Source organism: Chenopodium album, chromosome 23 (assembly GCF_948465745.1).
Source record: "Chenopodium album chromosome 23, dcCheAlbu1.1, whole genome shotgun sequence".
Classification (NCBI taxonomy): Eukaryota; Viridiplantae; Streptophyta; class Magnoliopsida; order Caryophyllales; family Amaranthaceae; genus Chenopodium; species Chenopodium album.
This window is the reverse complement of record NC_137856.1, coordinates 25,749,101-25,774,223: the sequence shown is the minus strand read 5'-3', so window position 1 is coordinate 25,774,223 and position 25,123 is coordinate 25,749,101. Positions and strand designations below refer to the sequence as shown.

Sequence of the window (25,123 nt, the reverse complement as noted above, 5' to 3'; positions counted from 1 at the left end):
ATCAAGGCAACCAATCCCAAAACCCTAAACACTCTCCTCACTCACGGCCCTCTTCTCTCCCCTTCACGTCCTATGTGCGGTGCCCCTCATGGTGGCTCGTGGTGTTCGTCGTGGTGGTTTGTGGTTAGCTCACGTCTCTCTTCTCCGTTGAAGGTTGATTGAAGCGTTCAATCACGACTAACTAGCATTAGTGGAAGTTTAACTTGTGCCCGTGGACCAAGTAGAGGAATCACGCTTGGGGTTCTTTATCTCTCTTTGTTCTTGCTCGATCGCACGTGGAATCACGCTTCAAAGGTACAATTTTTTGTTCTTTAGGTGTTATGCATTAGATCCTTGGATTAGGTACTGTATGAATATGATTCATGTTTATTTCCGCTGCGTAGTACCTATAAACTCGTACAACCCTAAGACGTATAACCTATAAACACACAAGTATTTAATCTTAATGTGAAATGCCGACCGGGAAACGGACTGGGAACAAGTGAACAACTAGACGTCAAACAATCTAAGATTTAGTAGCGACAAGGTGATGATTTATAACTTACGAAAATGACAAGTTTGATACATAATTAAAACAAAGCATTGCTATGGTTACCGCCGATGCTAATGTAATGTGATTTCTACCCACTAATTTAGATTTATAATGACTCATTTAATTACTGATGGGCATGAATGGGTTAACGAGATTCCTCTTTATACTTCGTATTATACTTTGTTAATTGTTTGTATCAATTTTGTCCAAATGTGTTGGTTATAAATTTAAGAACCGGAGAAAATAGATGGATGGTGATTGGGTTCCTAACTAAATTCTCCTATAAGTGAGGAGACGATATTAAAAGTGCTTGTTTGGCATCATTTTTGGTTTTCAGTTTCCTGTTTTTTTGAAAACTAAAAACCAAAAACAGGAAACAAGAAAAAGGTGTTTCCACTTTTTTGTTGTCACTTTTCAAAAGTATTATGATTTTAATAAGTTTAAATAATTTTTGATTAATTATGTGACATATATCATATACTTTTATACAACAAAAAACCAAAAAACAGAAAACCACAACAATGCCAAACGAACAAAATCAAATCAAATCTTGTTTTTTTTATTTATTTGATTAAAGTTTTTGGGATTAGTACTCAAGATCCAAGATTAATCTATTTTTTTTTTAATTTTTATTTTTTTTAGGAAAGAACCGAGATCAAATCTTGTTTTTTTTTTATTTATTTATTTTTTTTTAATTTTTATTTTTACTTTTATTTATTTATTTATTTTTTTATCACCCAAGTTAATACTTCAATTTCAATTAAATATAAAATATTATCAAGTCATTAATTTGACTTTTTGATCCAATACCGTTAATTTAAGTCTACAGACTTGTATCAACAAAATTTTGCAAAAATACTCTAGTGGAGAGTATTAATTTTTTTGCTATACATAAAATAAATAAATAAATACATAAACTGTTACTTAAATTCATCTAGAGTTCAGCTTAGGCCACTAAACTTTTAGAATTAAGTGTTGCCCAACTTCTTAGTGTTCAGTCCGAGAAAGGCTGTGAATCCATGCACAAATGGACCAGTTTTCTTTGATACTGCCCATATAGCTCATACGTGGCAATGACTTCTTCATTTTCCAAACTAAGCTCAGGCAAGATTGGAAGCTGGTCTTTACTGGATGATTCAGTCCCTTGTTCTGAGTCCTCCATATTAGCAATAATATCAGTATGAATTTCACGACAAGTAACAACGAACATGGCTGCTGTGTCTGGTTGTTGGGCTTCACGAAGAGCAGTTAAAGCTTCTCGAAATGCACCAGCAGCAACATACAAAATCAGAGCCCTGAAATGAACATAGCTGCATATTAGCTCTTGTAGTTGTAGGCAGGGCATTATGAGAAGATAAGACGCTTCCTGCATTTGGAGTTAGTTGTCACAAGGTCCCAACCTCTGGTCGTCATTATAAAGAAAAGAAAAAGATTTTAACAATAAATTCCCACTTTACATAATCGTTTTTTATTTTTTTGGGGTTCCTCCCTATCACAAAATCCAACAAGACAAAGTAAAATATTCAATAATAAGCCATAATTACTTTAAGAAGATAATATGCGATAAGTTAAGAAGAAAACCATTGCCATACCTCCAGAGATTGTGCTCTGTGTGAAGCACATGGTCAGCCCATCTTTGCAATACCCTAGTGTATCATAGAAAAGAAACAAGCAAGTGAGCATTTGTATATAGTAAGACTTGGAAAACTTTCTTAGGCATAAACTAAAATAAAGAAGACAGTGGATCAGTGAACTGCCAATTAGTTATATCTACTGCAAATGCTAGGTGATAAATGAGTCATGAGAGCTACTTTTCAGAAGAACAAAAAACTGAACTCAATGGTATCTAGTCAAACCAACACTGGTTATACATATTATAGTTTCAGGCATATTCTTGTCATGGTATGATGGTATTATAAATCTGTGATGTTATGACTCATCTATTGCAGCTCAAGTATGGTTATAAACATTTCAATATTGGCCACAGGAATAATAATATAGATACTTTTCTACTCCTATATACATGTATAAGTACTCTAATTGTGTGTCACGCACTCACACCCCAATCAAATCTTTGAACAACTGTGTCCCCAAATCTTCAGGATTAGAAACATTCAAATCAAACTTAGATCCATATTTGAATCTGACACTTGAATCCGAGTCTGAACATCATAGAATAATCATGTGATATGAGAAGAGACAGACCTTGAGTAATCTGAAACTTTTAAATGTGTTCCAGCCAAAGTTGCAGCATCAGTCCAGCATCCAGCATCTTGTAGCTGCATTGAAGGATAAGATAAACTTCAGTGTAACAAATAATTAAATCAGTATTTCTACACCACATTGCGCCTTACAGTGTAGCTTGAGAGGGTTCCCAAAATAATATCAGAACTAGTCTTACACTCCAACAGGTACAAAAAACACTCTCAATTCAAAATGATCACAAAATGGAAAAAACTTTAAATCTTGAGTTTGACGCATTTCTTATGGGATTAAGGCTTTGATTGAGTGATTGAGTTTGAGGCATTTTTTGACATTTCTTCATTTAGACAATATATAGAGATTATAAGCTGAGAAAATGATGAGAAAACTGAGAATTTCCTGGCAAAGCACCAAAACCCCACATGTCATAACATAATCTTCCAATTTGGCTTAGATTTTTAGTAGATCATCACACAAATTCTAAGAGCAACCCATCATATTTGTCTGAACCAAAACTTATCAACAGCCACAGAGCACAAACAGTATTGCAATAAGCTACACTCGAGCAGCACTTGTCTCCTCTTGATTTAATGCACTTAATAGACTAGAGGTAAATTTTTTTTTGCACAAGTCCTACTGGAAATGCAGCAACGGAAGTCTATTTAATGTATTACTGGAGCACTGCATAATACAGTATATTTTTAACTGCTCAAAGCACAGCAATATCATCATGGTCTCATGGGCCGAAGCCACACAGCATAGAACAGTCAGACAACCTGAGAGCCGTATAGAAGCCTAGGGGGACGAATATGAGGAAGCACACATCCTATGCACAGAAATAAGTGGTCCTACTTCCCCCATCCCACTTTTCATGACTGATTTTGGTTCAAGTTAATTTGGGTTTATAGACAAGGAAAAAGGGACAGCATTGCATATATGAGAAAGCAGACATTATGTGCACAGGCCACAGCCATACACAGTTTTATTCCGTTTTACCCGTCTATAGCTACCCTAAGAAGGGGAGAAAATTGACCTGAGAACAAGCTTCTTGATGCCTTCCAACAGCACAAAGAAGATGAGTGCCAGACAATGATTTATCTGTCCTTACCATATTAGCTGCAACAACCTAGATAAAGGTGACAGTGATTAGAGTACACATAGACCCATAGGAAAACTACAGTTTAATTCAATGCGAGTCTGTTGCTATACCTTAACAGCAAGTTCAAGAAGAGACTTTGACACAGCAGAAGCAAGGGCAACTGCACGCAGAGCGTTTGCATAAAAGTAATGGCTTTCAGGGGAAGTGGATAGTAATAAACTAACTGCAGCTTCTAAATTTCCAACTGAGACAAGACTGTCCATAATTCCAAAGAGTCATTCGAATAGATGTATGCATTATCATTGGCTTAAAGCAAGTCAAATGTATCAACAAGGTACAATTGGTAGCCAGGAACGTGGAACTTTGAACAGGACTACATATGAAAAAAGAGTGGGAGCAGAGAGAAAGAGAGATAGCTGGGGTAGACAGTGACAGTTGAAATTATGAAATTTCTGATAACACAGTTGTAAGCTAGGAGCCTGAGTGTTTTTCTTTCAAGTGTCTTTTCTTTTGAGAGAATATAACAAAGCTATCACAAAGGCTTCCACAGAGCCCAAAACATTAGATCTGCCCATGAAATCTGGACTAGCTAACAGTTATTGTGTTTTGAACAACTGAGAAGTACCTTATTTAATATTTTTGATTTGTAAATAATAATAAATCTAATAAAATTAGAAACAGCAAAGACTTACTCATGTACACGGTTTTGGATAGCATCTTCTCCATTCAGTTTCTCATGCCAAAGTATACGTTCGTTAGCAGTCTCCCACAATTCTTCTTGCTCAAAGGCCATTAATCTAAGCTGGCCTTGACTCTACAGCAAAAAGAATCCAGATTACAAACATAAACATTTTAAATAAAATAACCTCCTATAATCTACCAGTGATTCTCTCTGAGTGGCGGATCCAGGAATTGTACCTAGGGGGTTCGAACTTCATCAAACACCCGATATCCAAATGCAAGAATATAAATCGGGTATTCAGGTATAAAATAGAGTGTTCAAATAAATACTAATACACAAGTACACAACAAAATAAGTCCAAATTCCAATAAAAATACAAAATAAAATGATCGAATAAAATAATACATAACTTTAATTAAGATAATGTCAAAATACAATATATAAAAAAGATGTAAATTACAAAAGCATTTTTTGAGTTTTCATACTTTGAAAACGTTCCAATACATCATTGTGACGAACGTTCCAATTCATTAATCAAACAAGTAACAAAATTAACAATTTAAACAAATAACAATTAATAAATAGATTTAAAAATTAAAACAGATTTAAACATTTAACACTACAACAATTAACATTTTTAACACTAAAAAGAAAAAAGATAGACTATATAGTAATCTACAGTACAATTTAAACAAGTAAAAAACAAGAAATTGAAAAAAAAAAAAAAGAGAGAGAGAGAGAGAGAGAGAGAGAGAGAGAGAAGCAGACCTGCCGAGATTGAGTAGGGAAAAGAGGTGAAAACTGAAAAGAAAAAAAAATACTCAAGAAGCGTCCTTGCTGACCATCGAACAGAACCCTATCTCCATGTATAACTACCCTATCCAACTGAGCTGCATGAGTAGCATTGTGTATCTTTGTTTCAAATAATAATTATATAGTTTTTCTATTTTTTTTTTTTTTTTTAAACAATTTTCCCATTTTTTTTCCCGGATCTAACGCTGAACCCCCACTGGATCCGCCCATGTCTCTGACCCAGGCAATGAATTACCATTCGATTTTATTTCGGTCAGAAGAGCTGCTTCATCAACCTGTGGAGCTGGATCTGGCATAGACTTTCTCTGAGGCAGCTTAATCGGTGACTTATTTATAAGATGGTTAAGTGCACGAGGAAGCTGTAGCCAAAAAAGTGCCTCAGATGATTCACCAAGGATCATTGCAGCAAAGGTAAGCCTCACAGCAGAACCTTTATACATTATCTTCACATATAGTCTTGCCCTCTCGTCATCAAGAATGCACACTATAATAAGAAAAATGAAGTCATGAATAAACTACATTCACGCATGATTAAAATTGTTGACAAGCCTGCTTAAAACTAAAAACTGTATAGTAGCGACTGAATATATATAGAAGCACCTTCTTGACGATAGGGTTCCAACACTTTGAGAAGCATTCCTGGGATCGCAACATCACCAACAGGTGGAGTGTCAATAATGTAACTGCGGAGATCACCTGCTGATTTTGGAGTTCCCGGGAATGGTGAGGCCTTTTATCAATCATTATACTGCCTGTGTTAAACCAAGAGGGTTTTACACCCAGTTGCAAAATCATTCGCAATGCCTGAAGAGAGAATAAATAAAATGAGTACATAAAATTGTTCGGATGCACTTCCATCTTCATGATTAATGTACTACAATAAATGTCAATCTACATTCACGGTCACTCTCTTGGAAAACGCTTGGCACTACTAGATTGAGCAGTCAAACACTCAAACTAATATGAAAGACAAAAAAATATCCAGACTCTAGCTACACATTATATAGTTCATATGTAGTGTAGTGCACTCACTGTATTTGTAGAAAGCTGTTCATAAAACAAGAGAAACTTTGCTACTATCACATTAGATATAAGTGGCAGAGTGGCCTTGTTGCCACAATCCACTGAGATTCAGCCCTATGTCGCTTCAATTTGTCCCTCCCACCACCTTATTCCCTAAAAACACCTACTACCTCCATTAAAATATTAGTTTCAACTTTGGGGTATTATTAGTGAGATATAAAATATTCCAAAGTTACAACTAATACTTAAAGGAGGTAGTATATTTTGGAAAACGAGGTTAGCAATGCATATTATATGCTAAAAAATGCTAAGCACGGGATCAAGGCAAGTCACAAAGCCTAAGTGTTGGGATGTTGGATGGTACAAGGGGAGCGTGTGGCGTGTGGCGTGTGGCATGTGACATGTGCACAAGACATGTGCACCCAAGGACAAGGCATACTTGGTTCCGGGCACTATTTATGACTCCCAAGGCCCTTAAAACAATGATAATTAAGGATGAATGAGATGGTTTCGGGCACTATTTATAACTCCCAAGGCCCTTTAGGAACCCATGGAAGTACTTGGATGCATAATCTCACCCGGTGAAAAAATGATACACGGAAGCCAAATACGAAGGCTATTATAATACACGAAATCAGAGCAATTTAAGAGGTGTCGGGACTCGGTGTCGGAAATTCACGGAACATTACGGGATGCATCCTAGGGGCGTATAACATTGTTTCAACCCATATATGACCATTATTCAATTATATAAAGGCCCCGTGAAAGCTTATAGCCAATACAAGAAGCGTGTACAAAAACGGGTAAATTGGATGCTTAAAGGCAAATTGGATGGTTCCACCCACCCAACTGGGCTCTCGGAGGATATTAGGGACCATGGTAAATATCTCGGCAATTTTTATTTCCAAGCCAAAAAAAAGTTAAAAATTTCCAAAATTGAAGGCTATAATCCACGCTTTTTGAAGAATTTTAAAGGTTTCAGGTCCCGGTGTCCAAAAGTCTGGAGATACTAGGAGATACATCGTGGAGTCATATAATGTCGTTTGAAACCATATATGATCATTATATGTTCTCATAAATGTCCATGGTAGACTTGTGTTTATGAAATCGGTGTAAGTTGTAAATAGGTAAATTAACCTTTTAAAGGCAAATTGGATGGTTGCACCCACCCAATTAGACTTCCAGAGGTTTTTAGGGACCATGGTAAACATCTCGGCAATTTTTAGTTCCTGGTTAAAAATAATGGAGAATTGTCTAAAATTGAAGGCTTTAATCCACGCTTTTGAGGTTTTGGAGGTTTCGAGACCAGTGTCGAAAAATCTTAAGATACTAGGGGATACATCTCGGGGTTATATAATGTCAATTGGAACCATATACGACCATTATATTTTGTTATAAATGTCCATGGTAGGCTTGAGTTTTTGAAATCGGTGTAAGTTGTAAACGGGTAAATTAATCGTTTAAAGGCATATTGGATGGTTGTATCCATCCAAATGGACTCTTGGGGTGTATTAGGATCCACGGTAAGCATCTGAGTAATTTTTAGTTTCGGGTCAAAAAATGGAAAATGGTCCAAAATTGAAGGCTATAATACATGATTTCGAGTCAAATTTTGACATTTTTAAAAAAATGAACCGAATGTGTGGGGTGACTCTTAGGGTCATATAAAGTAATTTGAAACCATAAGACATCGATAAAGATGTCTATAAAGTACCAAGAATGAGTTTTGATTGTATTTTGAAATTTATGAAATTTTGAAATATGATGATGTCATATAAGTATAATAATGTTATGTGACTTGACTATAATGATGTCATAAAAATATATAAAGTGATGTGACTTGACTATAATGATGTCATATTATGTAATTATATTTATAATGATGTGATGTCATAATATGATGTGACTTAGACAATAATAATGTCATAAAAGTATAATTATGTTATATAAGTGATGTCATATAGGTAAATTGATGTCATATAACCATAATAGTGATGTGATTTGCAATAATAATGGAAAAGAATACATGATATGACGTGATGTGATGATTGATTTGACAATAGTAATTATGGATAATCATATTACTATTCACACATGTGTTGATTGATATGATGTGATGGGTTGATTGATAGATTTGAACAAACTATTCATCATGTTTGTAATGTAAGTATCACATCTTATCTTATGAAAATAATCAATTACCTCATTCCATCATCACCAGCAACACAAACCAGGGGTGACCATAACACGAACCCCGTTAAAATTCCTGGAATCGAAACATGTTGCAACAAGTTCCACAAAGTGGGAACTGGAACCGGAACTTGTGAATAGGTTTTCGGAAATTGGGAACCGAATCGGATCTACAAGTTCCTGTTCTCATTCAGGTTCCCTGTCTTTACTCACTGACTTTTTGCAGATTTTTTTCACAAAAAGCTGGTTGGTCACTAATTTACAATGTTTACAACTCGCAAAAAAAATCAAACTAATAATTGTAGTCTAACAAATTTAATACACATATTTATGATTGTAATTTTGATACTTATTTAAAACATAAGTTAGAATTGATGAATAATTTGAAATTAAGTGATACTTTTATAAGGTGTTGTTCTCCATTTTGTTACCCAGAATCAGAACTTCTTGTATAGGTTCCGATTCCGATTTAGGGTACCCTGATTTTTTGCTCACCCCTAACAAAAATTGTCCCCCAATCACATCAGCCTGTTGTTCTCCATTTTGTTACCCGGAACCGGAACTTCTTGTATAGGTTCCGGTTCCGATGAGGGTACCCTGATTTTTTGCTTACCCCTAACACAAAATGTCCCCCCATCACATCACCCTTTTCTGGGGTCAATCACCACATTCTCGGTCCCGGCCCCGAACCTCGAAAAAAGAACTAATAAGGGTAGTATTGGATGCAAAAAGTATCAAAAACCCATCCCCTATTATTCCCAACCTTTTCCCCATCTTCAAGGCTCGTTCAACAAATTTTCCTATTTTTCCAATTACCGCATTTTTTCCCGTATTTTCCCTTTTTGGGGCCCACAGAAATAAAAGTGGAAAAATGTAGATTAATACCCACTCTTTGGATTCCAAAAAAAAAAGGATGTTATTATCACATATTCACAATTTTTGACCCATTATTGTGTTACTCTCAGTCACGTGTTCACTACATTTTTACAAGGGGTACAATATAAAGCACTATTGAGGAAGGTGGGCAACTCAATGTTGTATACCTATAATCAACCTTGAGGCCTCCTCACCTTGCGTAGGTAGTGTGCATTTCCAGAAGAATGCTAAAAAAATCTCACCGGGGGCAAGGTGGAAAATATGACGGGGTCATAACTCAAGGCCGGGAATGTTGACCCGGCCATATGACTGGAACAACACGGACGCGACGTCAAATCTATGAAAGTCGATATTGTTCGTCTTGCCTTCAATTAATCGTCCAACCGTTGACGTTGTACTTTATGTTAGTTTAGAGTGTTTTCAACTATATTTCTTGTAATGTCATTTGTTGTTGCAGGACTCATAGTTCGGGGATTCACTCGGCGAAGCAATGGTACAACGTGACAAATATTTGTTGATGGAGAACCTGTGTGAGTTTGGGGATTTCGGCCATTTTGGGGTAGGGAAACCTTAGCGAACTAATGGAACACCGTCTGTTGTCTTATTCAATCATCTACATAGGGTATCCGTGGCCGATGAGGAAGTAATGTTTCAGGACGGCTTGATGCGCACTATAATCAGATACGGGCGAGAACAAGCAGTATGCGTGAGTAGTCCAATTCTGGGTTGTATGCTCGGGATTTCTTGACATAGTGGTATGGAACACGTGTGAGTGGTAATCGGTATTTTTGGTTGGCGGGCTTTATGCTTGTGCATCAAACCGCAAACCTCTATATAAAATTGAAAGAAGACAAAACACCTCATATGGGACTAGAGCATAAACCTATTTAAACCATTTTAAATGAAAAAAAAGAAATGAACATCAATGATTCATCAACAAATAAACCTATCTTAAACCATAAGAGAAGTATGCTTACTATTTAACTAGAAGAAACAAAAGCCTGGGAATAAAAAAAAATGAAAAATAATAAAACATCATCATAATTTACCAGGGCATGTGGTGTAGGAAGTAAGATGGGAGCACACAGAGGCATTGGCCGAAACTTCTCCCTAATTGATCCATATGCAGATCTTTGGTCATTTCTGCAAGAGGAAAAGAAAGATTGAGGGGGAAGAACATCAATTATTTTGGAATAATCAAAGTAAAACTATATTAATGTAGATGATGTTATAAACACAGCACAATCTATAGCTTGGTAGGGGGTTTAAGCAATATCAGTCAACAAACTCTTCACTTGAGCAACAGTTAAAAAAAATGACCTACTCAAGGTAAAGGAAAGAAGAGTCCAAAGTAATGCAAATGATCAAAGAGTTCATATCAAAAACTATTTAAGAAAAGTAATGAGCAAACTGTAAATTACGTAACATATGTATATAAATTTTTTTGCCAAAAGTTTATTTAAACAAAAGGTAGCAGAGAGTTATGACAGGATTCAAAGTGAAGTTCATGCAAGGGTGCAAAAAGAGCCTAACACCAAATAGATTATGATAAACAAATAGTAATTTGAGTAAGCTTAAAATCTTATAGACTTTATAATTAAAAGGAGCTCAAATGGAAAGTATCGAACTAAACATAGAAAGAAACATACACAATAACCTCAACAAGTCAAAAACTACTATCAGCTCCAGCAATACACAAGCCTAGTGGATCACTGTTGTGAGTTCGCAAATGCAGCCAGTCAAGTTCCAATACAAGTGTTCCCGGAAATTGGGGTTGAGCAATGGAATTTGCTAATGGATCTGGCAAGTCCTGAAAATTCAACAAAGCTAATAGTTCAGTTACAGCACAGTAAGAAGAAAACACATGAATATTTTTTTAAAATATTTCCATATCTTTGGTGTAACATGTAAAAGCAATTATAATCTTGCAATCACCAAGTGCAGCAAGAGCTACCAAAAAAAAATTGTTAAAAAGATCATAACAATTCCTAAAATTTACAATGGGACTTTAAAGACATGAGTTGTTTTATACTTCGCACATGAATTGATAATAATAACCAATAAAAATATTAGAAAAAATTTACAATTCTTAAAATATATATGATTAGGATCTTGATTTTCAAATTTAAGAAGATGACGTAGGTTTGAACTTCAAAGTAAGTAGAAGCTGAACATAAATTGCTCGCCACTTATCCCTTATTTTCTAATAAAGTTAGCCATAAACATTGTTGCACTGGAAGACCTTCAAATGAAACAAAAAGAGCAATACTCTTGAAGATAATATTTGTTTTCCAGTGAGTTGCCTCAGCTACACTTACAAGGTCGTATACAGCAAATGTGTTATCATAAAACAGTACAGCGACACGCCCTCGACTTCGATCTCCAGCAACGACAGGTGAAAATTAATCCTCCTTATTCCTTCTCTATGGGTATTGAATGAGGAAGAGTGCCCAGTTGTCACGTCCCACCAGCGTATGTTACCAGATCTGTCCCCCATAACCTAACAGAAAAAAAAGGTATCCATTCATAATAGTAAAATGTTTGCTTCTAAAATCATCATAGCTTGGAATAGAAGTGTTGAATATACCACATGAGGAAGTCGGTATGCCATGGCTGTGATCAACCCATCACATGAAACAAAGGAAGAAGAAGGCCACTTTGGTCTGACGACAAACACACCACTTATGAGAATTAAAATATCAAATACAAGATATAACAATCTAAGGCATGTAAGCCAACACTCAGCAGCAAAAAAAGTTAAAATAACCCTAGTTAAGTAATTCAATATGTTCCATAACTTGGAGCAGACATGGAAGCATAGATTTCTAACTTTGTTAAACTAGACAAGACAAAGAGAATCAAGAAGCAAGAGAACACCACAATTTCACATATCAAACCTTGAGGGAATGCTTATATATATATATATATATATATATATATATATATATGCATCCATGATTACTTGATTAGTAATTCATGCTAAATATATAGTTATTACGGTGTTGCACAGAGTTTGTCATTATCAGAACCATCTCTTTTACTACAAACCAACAATAATGCAACATAATATAACTGAATGAAACTAGACTCATTCCCAGGACTTAGCAGACATCTTTATAGGTGTCTTATGGTTCCAAACCAAGTTATATTGACACTAGGAATCACCCCACACATTCAGTTCATTTTTGGAAAAAATTTCAAAATTAACCCGAAAACATGGATAATAGCCTTCAATTTTGGACAAATTTTTTACTTTTTTTTACCCGAAAAAAAATATAGCCGAGATGCTTCCCATAGACCCAAATACACTACGAGAGCCTAATTGGTGGGTAGAGCCATACACTATGCCTTAAAACAATCAATTTACCTGTTTACATCTTTCGCCAATTTCATTAACAAAAGGCCACCACGGACAATTATGACAATGTACAATGATCATATATGGTTCCAAACGTCATTATATGACCTCGGGATGTATACCCTAGTATCTCGAGATTTTTTGACATAGGGTCCCAAAGCCTCCCAAATTGCTTTGTTTTCGTGTATTATAGCCCTTCAATTTTAGACAATTTTGGACTTATCCGACGAAAAGGAAAGAGGTCAAGGTGTTACCCATGGACCCCACAACACCCTGATTTAAGTGGTCGGAGCCGTCAACTTTGCCTTAAACTGTTGTTTTGTACACAAATCTTGAATTAGCTATGGGCTTCCCCGACTCCCCGAGGCCTTTATATAACCGACTAAGGGTATATGGGCTTAAACAACATTATATGACCCATGGATACATCCCATATTGTTCTGTGAATATTTTCACCAGCTCCCGAAACATTCAAAATTGCTCAGATTTTGTGTATTATAGCCTTTAAATTTGGCGTCCGTAGATCATTTTTCCACCCGGCAAAATTATGCATCCAAGTCCTTCCTAGGGTTTCCAAATGACCTTGAGAGTCTTACTTAAGGCCCCAAACCATCTCATTCTTGCCTTGTTCCATCCTTAATCACCAATTCACCATGTCTTAAGTAAGGCAAGGTTATTTGTCATCATGTTAGATAAAGTTGGCAAGTTGCCAATCATATTTGTATGATAAATATTAATGTATTGTTGAGAAAGAATATATTGTAAGTAGCTAAGTAAGATTCACCCATTCTCCCCCTCCGCAAACCACAAACCACAAATCATAAAATAATAGAATCGCAAATGAAATAAGCTATGTATGAAAAAGCGCGCCTAAGGCGCGCCTAGGCGCTAATGCGATAGGCGTTTGGGGGTAGGCACTTAATTAATGCTAGGCGAGGCGTTTTGAATGAAGCGCAGGTAGGCGCATCGAAGCGCGTGAAGCGCAGTAGGCGCAGAAGCGTGCTTTTGTGCGCTTTAATAAAAAATTCCTTTTTTCAGTTTTTTTATCTTGTTAAATGTGTTCTGGTCCACACCATATAATATCCTTAATACTAAAAAGTGGACCAAGAGTATAAAAAAAAGGGAAAAAGAAGAAAAAAGAAAGAAGAGATGCTTCAGCCAGCCAAGTTTCAACAAATTGAATCTTGAAGAAAACCATCAGGTACGTATTCATCATTTTATTTTTCCTTCTCTTCTTTGTCTTTCCATTTCTTCCCTTTCTTTTTCTTCATTTTTCTTTCGTTTTTTTCTGGGTTTTTGGTTGAAATCTTCTCCATCTCTTTGAGTTTTTTTTTTTAAAAAAAAAATTTATTGAAGAACTCCATCTATCGTAGTTTTTAGAGGGATGAGAACCATATCCTTTTATAATACTGTTATTATCTTTAAAGTTTGCATGCAAATAAAATGTACAATTAATGAAAATATCAACCATCCTAAAAAGTCACATGCACCACAATTTTTTAAAAGACTGACATCACCACTAACCAAAACATTCAAATAAAAATACTTTATTAATTATTTAATCAATTTCATTCAGTTATTTAGTCTTTTTTTGGTATATATTGACAGATGTGCATTGTTTCAGATGATGATACAAGATTACAAGATGACAAGTTGACATATCCTTTTGAGATTATTATAATATTTGTGGGAAAGCAATATTATGTTCTTAAATTTATGTGTTTTTATATTATATTTCAGTAACATAAGTACAAGAACCTTTAATTTTACAAAAGTGCGCCTTACTTTAATAAGGCGCGCGCCTTGCGCTTGCGCCTTACGCCTAGGCTCTAGCACCCTTATCGCCTTAGTGCGTCTTGCGCTTTTTTATACACTGGAAATAAGTGGATATTTTATTCAGGTCATGGCCATGATCCACTCTAGAGTCATGAAAGCTAGTTAGGATCCACTCTAGAGTCATGAAATCCAGTTAGGATCGTCTCTAGAGTCGTGAAAGCCAGTTAGGATCCCACCCTAGCCAACATGATCCACTCTAGAGTCATGACCAGTTAGGATCCCACCACACTAAAGGACTCAAGGTCTGCGTAGTGCAAGATATAGTGACACAAACAACCTTACCCGAAGATTACTAGCAGTGGCATGTACAAATGTGCTATAGACTGCAGGCTAATTTCCGCTTTCTTTATTGCTGCTCTCTTTGCCTTTACAAGGTTGGCTCATACCTTGACTGGTACATTTTCCCACTTGCAACCTCACATACTCTTTCTCTCTCTCTCCTCATCAATAATTGTGCCCGCCCATGTGAACTAATCTGCACTAGCTTCTGAGGTTTGGGGCAATCTTGTAGGGACAGAAAGAGTATTCATCTAGAATTAACAATCAAAACATTGCACTAGCTATCCTCATATCTGTAACCACAAGTTATTTTGGTCCCTAATCCACCTACTCAGTGTCACACAATACACAACTCAGAACATTTCATCAGTACTCAACTGTCAAAGCTGCAATAATACGCTGTGAATGTATTATTGCATTCTTGTGGTGGACAAAGAGGGTCCATTCTAAAGAAAGCTCGTATTGTATGGCTTCTTATGGGTGTTAGGAAATGAAGCGCAACTCACGTATATTATACTTTAAGTCTTGAAGTATGTCAGCAAATAAGTCTTGGCAAAGGTCGGTTGACCAACTTCTAGAAATGTTAAGATCCTCTTATCATAATGCTCCCAAATGTTTTTTCACAAAGGACAAAAGTTTAGAATGATCTAGCATGCTCTAAGTTTCTGACTCACGAGAGCAGTAAGATGGGATCATGCAAGATTTTCACAAATGATCCAGCATTTACTAGTAAACTTTAGAAGCTAGAATGGGGCTAAATGAAATTTGGGGCCATGCAACCCAACATATAGTCAATCCAAAACATTTTCCAAGTCCAAATGGATCAGCACATATGAGAGGCAGAGAGAATTTATAAAATAAAAAAGCTAAGCATAATGCTCTTCTAGCCAGAATCTTCTCATGAATTTTCAAAACTCTGTTCCTCCATCATTGTTGAAAGTCATATGTACTCTTCTAAGGGAGACCTATCAATCACTCATATCATTTGAGAACCACCGTCAGCCTTTATCCTACAAAACCTATTTGTTTCGTCACAAGCCCAAATCTGACTTAATACTTCTTTCTCTTTATTAGATACTGATGATATAGTGATATTTCTTGCTTGCTTCCTATATCGTTCTACTTTGATGAAATTACAAAGTAATTTAATTTTTGGAACAGCAGGAAATTCACTATTATCTCGGAACGAAAGGCCCAGCCCGATGGAATAAATTCCTAGAGGATGTCACAGTTGGAACACATAACATCCTGGCTAGATTTTCTCTAAAAGGAAGATAGATCATTTATTCTCATATCAAGATCATCAAACCTAGTATGCTGTAAGTCGTGTTTTACAAGATGAAACCCTCAAATTCCTATGAGCCTAATGCCAAATTTAGATTCCCCAAGATTGTGTCATAGCTTGGTAGAGGGATAGGCTAAAGCCAATCTCTGATACATGGTCTTGTTAGTTAGCAAAAGAAAGTGAAATAAGCCACTAAATATTATGTGACTAGAACAAAACTCAGACTCAATGATCATCAACCACAAATAACAACACCTAATATAATAACATTATTATAAACCGAAGAAAAAGAGGAGTCTCAAATGACAACAAAGTTCAAAATCAATCAGATACAATTTCTGAGCAGCATCGAAAAATAACATATACCTGAAATCTTTTATCCTACGACCTTGGACCTCAAATACTCCAAGGGCGCCATTGACAAGTGCAAAAGAAAAACTCTCAGAGCTCTCATCCTGAGATCCCTCAGAACTCCCTGGCTCTGCAAATCAGAGCAGATTTCATGAGTAAATAGCCATTAGCAGTGCATATATATTATCTTTATCTTAAATATTATGGAAATGAAGCTTACTAGATTCTTCTAAAGTATCATTTGACGGAGATGATGTCCCCGTCTGTGTGCCAACAATACGGTCTTTCAATGATATTGAGGATTGCCTGGTTGGTGCAGCTGGTCAAGGAACTGTTGGAAGAGTCCACTCCAGTACTGTAAATGGAAGTGCTAGTGATCTAAGCTAAAATTAAAGAAATAGAGATGATAAGAATATAGACCAAGTAACACCAAAATTATAGAAATATCTGAGAAAATTAGGAATACAAAATTTGTACAACAGAATGAATTACATGCATTGAACATATTTAAAGGCATTAACTAGATCATTTTGACAAATAAACAAAGAAAAGGATCTTGAGAAACAAATTGTACCAAAATCATTTTGAAGGTCAAGAGAGTGCTAGCATTTCGAAAAGAAACACTAGACATCTTGACATGCTTCCCTTCATTCGACTAACTCTCTCCTATATACCTTGCCAATCTTCAGATTAACTTTTGTAAAAAAAACATTTTTTACTCTTTCACTTCCATATCAAATCTATACCACAAAAACTTAGCCAGCTTGCAATCCATAAATATATATGCCTCCCTGTCTCCCCATACTTACTCACACTAACTCACAGAAATATTCATATCACTCCACTCAATTTAAAGAATTGTCAATTTGTGTGGTATTTTATAATTCCAGAGCACCATGAAAAACAAACAAACTCTAGGCTCTGGTGAGGTTTTCTAAGACACAAAGAATCCAATGCCCGTAACTCCTCATCCTATCAAGAGCATGTGAACTACAGTTAAATAGCAGCATAGGGCCAGCATTAAATTTGTTGGGCAAAGCAATTAAAGCAAAGCTCACATTTACTTCATTTGTATCTGAAATAAAATTTCTACTTTGGTGCTGTGTTATTAGTAATTCTTTTTCTGTTCAGAAAGTTACAACTTTATTCACTACAGTGCTTAGCAACAAAGAGTCAAGTTTACTAATTTCCTTTCCTACCATTTTTGTTTAATGTGTTGATTAAACTCCAACAAAAGCAATATACAAGCCTTCTTTTTTTTATTATTTAATTTTGGTTAATTTTATAAATATGTCAAGTTATATCCTCTTTTCTAAGGTTTTAAAACAGATGTGGAGAAAGATAAAAGGAAAGAATTGATTTTTGGAAGCTTGGATAGATTAAAGTGTGAATCTTTTAGATAAATGCCAGTTGATGAACACCATAAAGGCACATGACTCAATTGCTTAAATGAAACTCTTATCAAAGGGCACTAACGTAAACAAATGTTTACATGTCAGGACTCCAAAAAGGAATCAGTGAACACAAGGCACCAAAGTGAAATAATACCAAAGCTTCATAGCTTCATTTAGGACCTTGTACCAAAAGCTGGTGTAGGCTTCAAATGAGCATTTTCTTTAATTCTCTCAAAACCTTTGTTTGGCCAAGTTTCTATCTCTCACTCCTAGGAACGGCTCTAGGAGCCTGGCCAAGCACATACTTATTAGCATAGGGATAAAGAACACGTCATCCTAAATATTTGCAAGTCTTGACAGTTTTGGACACTAAACGTTGCTAAACCCACAAATTTTAATTCTGTAATAATACCGTAAACTGTTTCCTCCTTTTGTAAGGAGAAAAAACTGCTAACAATCATATAAACATATAGTTACAACTAGCTTTAAAATCAGTTCTGACATGATAAAATTAATCGGTATTTACTCATAATGTTAATGTACTCTGCAGAATTCCTGGGGTTTAGTTTGGTTTCAAACACTTACAGGATTTTAGAGAAGAAGTGAGGTATCCAGTCTTAAAGGGGTCACAGGCAGCAAACTTGATGCTATGATTGCATTTACATTCATTAATTTTTCTACAGGCCCAGCAATCATTATGTTCATATTCTACAAGTATAGAACTCATCCATGATCCTCAAAACATTAATTTAAACTATGTAAAATTTATAACTCGTCTAAAAGGCAATAAGAAATCCTGAAATATAGTTGCAAGCAATTAGGATCATACAACTCCACTAGTAAAGGCAAATAAAAGCACTTTCAGATGGAAAAGTAAATTTAAACGTTACAAAATATACATTTATCTTAGTTTCTAACTGCAGGATAATAAGAATCAAACTAGCCCAACATGTATAAGAATTTAACAGCTGACCATAATTGGGTTCTTCGTCATCGCCCACACCTCTACAGGAGCATAACAAAATAGAAGTAGCAGATATCTGCATAATAAAGCCAACAATTCAAATCAAATCAAATCAAATCAAATCAAATCATTAGCACATATTTCTTTTTCCTTTTGTTTTGTTTTTTTTTTTTTTTTTGGGGGGGGGGGGGGGGGGGGGGGGGGGGGTGAGACTGGGAGAATGAAATGCACTTGTCAAACAGAAGTACAAAAGCATCTTACTATTTTCAAGTTGTAAAGTATCCCATACTACAACTAACTAAGGTAGTCTTGATGCAATAAGAAACCAAATGCAATTCAAGCAATAATATGTTTGTTGTCCCTGCTTGTTCAGAGAGTATTTAAACCACAAAGGAAAAGAGTTGCACAGAAAAAGAGCAGATATCTACATAGCCATGTGAGATTTGAGATTCAGTGTTAACCTTCCGGATGAAGATGCTCTGAAAGCTCGAATGGGTGCCCTTTCTGGCTTTTGAAGAACCCGAAATGCCCGATTAAAACCACTTCTAACACAGGTCACAACAAGCCTGTTAATGTAGCCTCCGGATTTTTCATTGGCCTGCAACCACCCAAATGCATTTTCTTTTCATTAAACAAAAATCCATGAGCGAGGACAATGATTCTAAGCAGAGGCCTGCCACCTCATCTGACTAATCCAGACAGCAACAGGTATAAGCAAGGAAGTCCACAACTTAATCTATGAATATCATTATGCAATCTATTACCTGAGTGTAAGAAAATGACACCAGCCGAGAATTTCCAAGCCATCTTAATCCCCTGACAATCCCATGGTGAACAGAAAAAGAAGTTGTAACTGCGTTGGCAGAAACATCAATGATCTCGATTGCACCGCTTTGGGTACCCAGAGCAACCAGAGGAACAGCCACAGCAGGATGATTACCACCATCTTCAGAGAAAACAAATGCAGAATTCAGTAATGCCAAAATATAAATAATATAATCCATTTTAAAGTAGAGAATAATCAGAAATGAAACTAACGGGCCAAAGTAGCTGTCAAAGAAGGGGATGGTACAGCAAGCGTAGTCACAGTTGAAGATATTAGATGGAGCTGTCCTACTAAGATTATCTGCAGATTTCATTGTTATGTGAGTGCGTATATGAATCTATAATAAAATATTATACCATAAATTACCAAACTACAATACCAAAAAAAAAAAAAACAAAAAAAAAAGAGAAATAGATAAGACCCAATTCATGTAACTAGTAAACAATAGAGCAACCTGGAAATAAATCTAGAGTTTCTGGACAACACAATTGAGCACATCCTTCTGCTTCATTCGCTGGACCAACCAAATACAGATTGAATTTTGCTTTTCAAAAACCATCAATCACAAGATATAACTAATATTTGGCCAGTTACCAATAGGTTCAATTCTTGTATGAAACCAAAAGCTTATAAAGGAAAAAAGAAACATAATATAATACTATAATTAATTAACTTACCCAAGGAAAAAGAATAGTAAAAAAGAAGTGTGTCTTCAGGATAGACAGTCAAATTAGATGAACGCTATCTTCCCTTCGTACGTTCAGATCTTTGGCTTGTCAGAGATCCCTCAGAAGTGTCATTACCAGTACTCATATCTGAAACACGTGATCCATTTTCATTCACATGTTCTTTCAACTTTGACACATCTTTGGGAGTCACCTCAGGTCCTTCAGCAGTTAAGAGCCAGTTCCATACTTTTCCATCATCAGAAATAGAGATCAAATGAATTTTTGAGGAAGGAAGTGACTCGTCACAAAAATCAAAAGGATTGTCAAAGTCCTCGTCACTAAAAGGAGTATGAGGCACATCAGAGTAAATTTTGCCAACATTTTGGAGAGCATAATCAGATTCACATACTACAGCAGCAAGAATGGAGGGAGAAGGAGCAGACGAGCCAACAGAGGGCATCAACTCTTGTGTTGAACAAATCGTATATGCCTGTTCACCTCTGTGATGAAATATAAATTAGGATTCTTCCCAAATCACCCAAGAAAAAAAGAAGGATGTGAATACAACAAAGATGGCATGAATGAATCTGATATGTTTTTATCAAATTATGCTAGCTTAATCGGAAAAGGCTATCTTTAATTATTCACAAAAAACAAAAAATTCTATTATACAACTAACCAAAAGTATCACTATGCAGAACACGGCCAACTCATAACAATGTCAATCGCAAAAGTCCTTCACCAGTTTACCCTTTACTAGAGCTCACATTAGCTTGAACTTGCTTCTGGTCAGTTAATTAACTTAATCTTCTGTAATCAATTTTCATAATACCCACCAATTTGTTCCTGAATCTGTTCTCATAGATGAGTATGGTTTCCTAATAGTTGCTCACCTTTGATGCCACATCTACACTCTGTGACCAAACCCAATTCTTCCCTCCTACAGTCCAATCCTATGTCTTATTTACTTTCTCCTGTAAACAAGCCATCTACGATTAAATAAATAATCAGTTATTGATTTGTGTAAAACTATTGTCAAGAATAACTAACATGGTTTCTGATCCTTGATTTTCAATAAAACCAATAAGCATAACAAGTTATTCTATCCTATACTCCTTCCAACAAGAAATAGTCACATAGCCGCAATCGCTTATAATATAGGATATGATATGATTTTACCATCTATTGAACAAAACATTGTAGTATATAGAATAGACACGTAATGTTCCTTGGGAGCCACTGGCTGCCTTAATAAGGCAATCTCTATGGCCTCAACTCCACCAGACATGATTACATCGAAGCATAGACGAAATGTAGATATTCATCCTTAAAAATAAAATTCCATTGTCATTGGAAAAATCTCTAACCTTCCTTAAGAGTTATGAGTTATAACATGCATCAACTTTCCATTAGACCAATCTATTCCTCTCAAGCTAAAACCATTCAAATTAAAAGAAAGAAGATCAATTCTTACAGTAGAAGATGAAACTCCGAAACGGCGTCGTATTTGAAGAAGCATTTCCCAGTAGAAGATGAATACAAACACAAAAGATGAGGTCCAGTAATAAGAGTAGATTTAACCCAGCAAATATCCTGAATACCCAATTTAAGCGAGTTGTGATCTGAATCAAACCAAAGAATCGGAGCTCGAGATTTAAAATCGAGAAGCGATAATCTCCCTTGACGATCACCGACAGCAAGAAGAAGGTGAGAAGAGGAGAGAGAATCGGAGGAGAGAAAACGAACGGAGGTGACGAAAGGGGAGAGAGAAGAAGGTGAAGGTGGAGGAGGGAGAGGAATGACGGAGAGAAGTTGCATGGATGAGAGAGACAGAACTGCCGGAAGCGAAGGCGAGGAGGCCGGAGGTGGTGACGTCGGAGGCGCTGCCATTGTTGCGGCCTGGTGGACCTGGAAGCATTGACTCCCAAGGTTTTGGGTCGGAAGATGGTGAGATCGACCCTGTCTTAATCTCAGGAATTTTGGATACTGGAACATGAATCGAAAATCGACTCCAATCAAGAACATCACTGAAAGGAAAGGAATAATTATCCTTATTGACTACAGGTACACAATCTGCACGTATAGCTTCCATTATAGGTGAACTTGCTACTTCGTAGCCACTAGGGCATAAGCAAAACTTGCTTTTTCCTAACATTTGGAAGTAATTTAGATGCGTTGGAAGGTGTTCATGGAGTTGGATTTCGTCTGTCATTCTCCCATTGCTCGAATAAGAACTTTCTAACATGGCCATGGTTGGTTGGTTCAATTGACTAGCTGGGACATTTATCTCGGGGATTGGTACGTCTCGCATGGGTTGGAATCTCTCGGATGTATTAGCGTTACAAAGTGCTCTTATAAGATTTTGCAACAATTTTGGGTTGCCAAATGAAATGTCCGTGCCTGAAATACATACAAGCATAATTATATTAGCTAGGAAATAAAATATAGGAAAGACAAACCTCAAGATGATATCACTTTCGTTTTAATTTAAATAATTGTCACGTGTACACGTAAATTCACAATTACATTATAAGATAAATGGATTAAATTACACTATTCAACGTGATAGTTTGAACAATAAAGAGAGTATAAAATAATGACTCACCCAGTCATGGCAAGAGAGCATGAAATGATCAGCTCCATGACTTCTATTCCAATAAGAATACTTCTCGACCACCACATTAACATAGTCTAATGTCACTCTATTGAGAGGTCCACTATCAAAGTCGAGGGGCTTGTAAAATGATATCCTTATGTTTAATATACTAAAGGAAAGAAAGAAGACATGTGCCTCGTTAGGGTTACTAGCCATAAACCTGTTGATCAAGCTCATTCCATCTTCCATTTCTTGAATGAAATGCCCCTTCTACGCCGTAGAAATAGCTCATTGGTCCTTGGTGCACCAAGGGTGGCTCCCCTTCTTTGTAGGTCCATATCATGAATCTTTTTACCATCTCTATATAACTCCTAGTCATGTTTTCAATTTATCTTACAATTAGTTAAATATAGTATATACGTCAATAACATTTTACGTATCAGATCACAGTGACATTTGCATGATGGATGTGTGTAACACATCACATATATGTAAAAAGTATTTGATATAACAACCTCTAACAATTAGATTACTAAACAAATGTATGTAACCGTTATTCTCAACAACTAGTTTTGCCGAACAAACTAGGCCAATGTATGATTAAAGTCCTAACAAATTGCCGATATGCACGAGTCATCACTCATGCCATAATCCATGACCGATAACTTAACCCATACGAGCTTGCGCATAGAATGATATGCATGCAGCATACAAGTGCATGTGTATTCAGGATGTACAACATATAACATATTTTACCCTAAAATTCATACTACTTCTCTTCCAAATTACTCCACCATTAATCATAATTTGAACCATCATTAATTCCAATTATAGGATCTTGTGCCATTTCAAATATAATGTACATACGACCAATAAATTATGATCAACACCTCTAAGAAAATTATACTCGCTCGTATGTACTAGGTAGGTAGTAGTACTATGTATATTTGTCTGAATTTAATATTTTAATTTGGCATATCATCAACGAAAAAATAAATTATAATTACTTCAATTTAAGAGTAATTAGTTTTCAAATATAAGAGAAATGGCTTACTGATGGAAAGCAAATGGATTCCGGTAAACGGAACCTCTTGGAATGAAAGCCTTTCTTCTTCTGATGTATAACTCCGACTCCGGGATGCTTCCCGGATTGCGGCACGAGCTCGAGTCAATACATCCTCAATCTTCTCCAAACTACGATGCTCTTTGTTGGTGTTGGTGTTGTTGTTGTTGATGTTGTTGTTAATTTTCTTCTCCTCTACCTCTTTCTTCTATATATGCATGCACAAATTAAATAAAGGTAATTAAGAAAAAATTTATCAAGACATTAGAAAAAATAAAATTCAAAAACAAATTTAAAGCAAATAACCAATATAAAGAACTTACAACTAGCATGGAAAAAATTGAGATGTTATTATGATGAGAATGGTCTGTATGATTAATTATTGATTATATAATGGTGGGTATCAAGACATTAATTATGTTAATGGGAGGATTATGATTATTAGAAGAAGGTGGAAAGAGATTAGGAAAAAGATTGATATTTATATTAAACTTGTTTTGGTGAAAGAAAAACAAGCAAAATAAGGTTAGTATAAGAAAAGAAGGAAGAATTGACAAAAAATTTGTGGGTGTGTTAGCCATGGAAGAAGTTTATAGTGTTTTTAAGTGCTTTTATAATTTTACCTCTCTTTCAAAATCTCTTCTAGTTTTTTTCAAGTAATAGTATTTATATTTCTTTGCTTATGGAGTGAATAAAATAAACGATTTTAATTTTCAACATATACAAAGTACAAGTGGACATACTAGTACTACGTATTAATGTATTATATGCTTGATTATTATATTTTTTTTGAAACAAATATGCTTGATTATTATATTGTTACACTTATGCAAATTAATTAATTAGTTGATTTAAATATATGGAAAAGTCAAAGTTTTGGGAGGGTCATATGATGAAGAGTTTATGAAGTATTTTACTTTCCTAGTCCTCTTTTGATAGTCCCTTATGGGCAAATTTTAGTCCCAAAATGTTCACCCCATTTGCTTTTTCTAACAACCATTAATATTAATTTTTTACTAAAATTCTCTCCAATTTGCAACAATACTTGTGCAAATTTAAATTTCCCATGTAAATTTTGTTTTCCAA

The 25,123-nt window shown here is 35.6% G+C and overlaps 1 pseudogene; it reads right to left on the bottom strand.

Moving 5' to 3' along the window:
• Positions 1 to 1,286: 1,286 nt before the first annotated feature.
• LOC145607202 (uncharacterized) lies at positions 1,287 to 24,369 on the bottom strand (annotated as a pseudogene).
• Between the last annotated feature and the right edge of the window lie 754 nt (positions 24,370 to 25,123).